The sequence below is a fragment of the Nipponia nippon genome, unplaced genomic scaffold, assembly GCF_047370975.1.
Source record: "Nipponia nippon isolate SJK-2023a ecotype South Korea unplaced genomic scaffold, ASM4737097v1 scaffold_1, whole genome shotgun sequence".
In the NCBI taxonomy this organism is placed as follows: Eukaryota; Metazoa; Chordata; class Aves; order Pelecaniformes; family Threskiornithidae; genus Nipponia; species Nipponia nippon.
The window spans coordinates 166489246-166491465 of NW_028262290.1; the positions used below are offsets into that span (position 1 = coordinate 166489246).

A 2220-nucleotide genomic window follows, 5' to 3' on the forward strand; every position below is an offset into this window, starting at 1 on the left:
TGTTAGAGATCACAACGCTCTGCTCCACAAATATAACCCAGCGTTGGAGGGGGGTGTGCTTTATTTAGCGTCATAGAATCATTTAGGCTGGAAAAGACCTGAGTCCAACCGTTCACCTAATTTCTGCAAAGCTGCAGCAAGAAGCACAGCAGGAAAATGAGCAAGGAAAAATTTTAGGCAAAAATACAAATCAGAGAGAGGGAGAACAAATTCAGAACGAGTGGCATTTTCCTCACTGCAACAATGCCCGTTGTTCAGTGTCAGGACAAAAGCAATTCCTCCTGGGAGTATTTACTGACATTGGAAGATGGGAAGGAAACAGGGAAACACCTCTCTGGCAGACTCCTGGCCAACAGCGCGGCGGCCAAAAGTTCTCCAGCTCATTAGCAATACCCAAGTATCCAACCAATCTGATTTTTAATTGGGTTTTCTCTCTGCAGTGGAATTTTTATTGAGGTACTATGAAGAAAACTACATGTTTATTGGTCAGCTAACCAAAAATGTTTCTGGCTGTTTCACCACTGAATTGTCCTCCTCTGGTTCGAACCAGAAATGTTGAAAGGACGAGAGCGAGCCTTGCCGTTACCTTCCCCCGTCATTCAGCGCCGGTAGCACAAACTGAGCAAGCAAAGCAAATAGCTCACAACTCAGGCCAGTGGTTTTGAAGCTCGTTATGACAAGTTGCCAAACCCAAGCTCCTTGGTCCCTCCTCCTACAGCAGCTGAAGGCAGCAGGACTCCCCCATTAGTTAGTCTCAAGACTAACGGACTGTTTATGCTCGGAATTAATGGAACCAGAGTTACCTCTGCAATGGAGGCAGATGCCAATGTGCCCACACAAAGCTTAGTGCCAAAGGGAAATTTTAGAGGAGGATTTTGGGGCCGAATGGCACAGAAACGTGTACCCAGAGCAGTGAAGCGTGGGTTTGGGTTTTGCCTGAGAGAGACCTGAGCTTATCCACCACAGATGGACAAAGGCTTGGGCCAAATCATAGAATCATGGAGTAGAATCACAGAATGGTTTGGGTGGGAAGGGACCTTCCAAGGCCACCCAGTCCCACCCCTGCCACGGGCAGGGACATCTCCAACCACATCAGGTTGCTCAGAGCCCCGTCCAGCCTGGCCTTGAGTGTTTCCAGGGATGGGGCATCTCCCACCTCTCTGGGCAACCTGGGCCAGTGTCTCACCACCCTCAGCATAAACAATTTCTTCCTTATATCCAGTCTGAATCTCACCTCTTTCAGTTTAAAACCATTCCCCCTTGTCCTAAGACGAGAGGTTAACTGGGGAGGCAAAGCTGCTTTGGGGAGGTGACCATGAGCATGACACAGAGGATGCACCGATAACGGGGACCGAGGAGAGATGGCAGAAGAGGAGGGATGAGGGCGTGAGGATGGCCGGGATAGCAGGGAGCACAGGGAGTGCCATGGACGGCCATGCCCACAGCCCCGCTGGCCAGGCGAAGGAGGGTGATCTGAGAGGGGGCTGGGGCGGAGGGAGGCTGCGGGACAGGGGCAGGATCATCCGTGTTTTAGCAGACCTTGGTGGGGTGGAGATGATGGGGAGACAAGGACTGAGGAGGGAAACGACATCTTGAGGAGGTGAGGCTGGTGGGGTGGCGAGGGGCAGAGCGAGGCCCATGGAGACGTCGCCTGAGGTGGGGGGACAAAGGCTGGGGGAGGAGGGGACAAGGCCTCAAGAAGGGGCAAGAGCCTGAGGAGGGGGACAAGGCCTTGAGGAGGGGGACGAGGCCTTGAGGAAGGGACGAGACCCTGAGGAGGCGACGAGGCCTCAAGGAGGAGGATGAGAATTGGGGAGGGGAATGAGACTTTGAGGAGGGGACGAGGCCTGGGGGAGGGGGACAAGGCCTGAGGAGGGGATGAGACCCTGAGGAGGGGACGAAACCCTGAGGAGGGGACGAGACCTTGAGGAGGGGACGAGGCCTGAGGAGGGGATGAGGCCTGGAGGAGGGGAACAAGAGCCTGAGAAGGGGAACAAGGCCTCGAGGAGGGGACAAGACCCTGAGGAGGGGACAAGACCCTGAGGAGGGGACGAGACCCTGAGGAGGGGGACAAAGCCTGGAGAAGGAGACGGGGCCTGAGGAGAGGACGGGGCCTGTGGGGCTGATGCAGCCTGCGAGGACACCACTGCCGGGGGAGGCGGGTGACGAGGAGGCCCTGAGGAGGGGGCGACCCCCGGGGCACCCCCGCCCCTCACCTAC

General features: G+C 55.7%; 1 protein-coding gene across 1 annotated transcript in view; it reads right to left on the reverse strand.

Moving 5' to 3' along the window:
• The window catches only part of KIF9 (kinesin family member 9), a 30787-nt gene that overhangs the window by 28467 nt on the left and 100 nt on the right, over positions 1-2220 (reverse strand). The window lies entirely within an intron of this gene.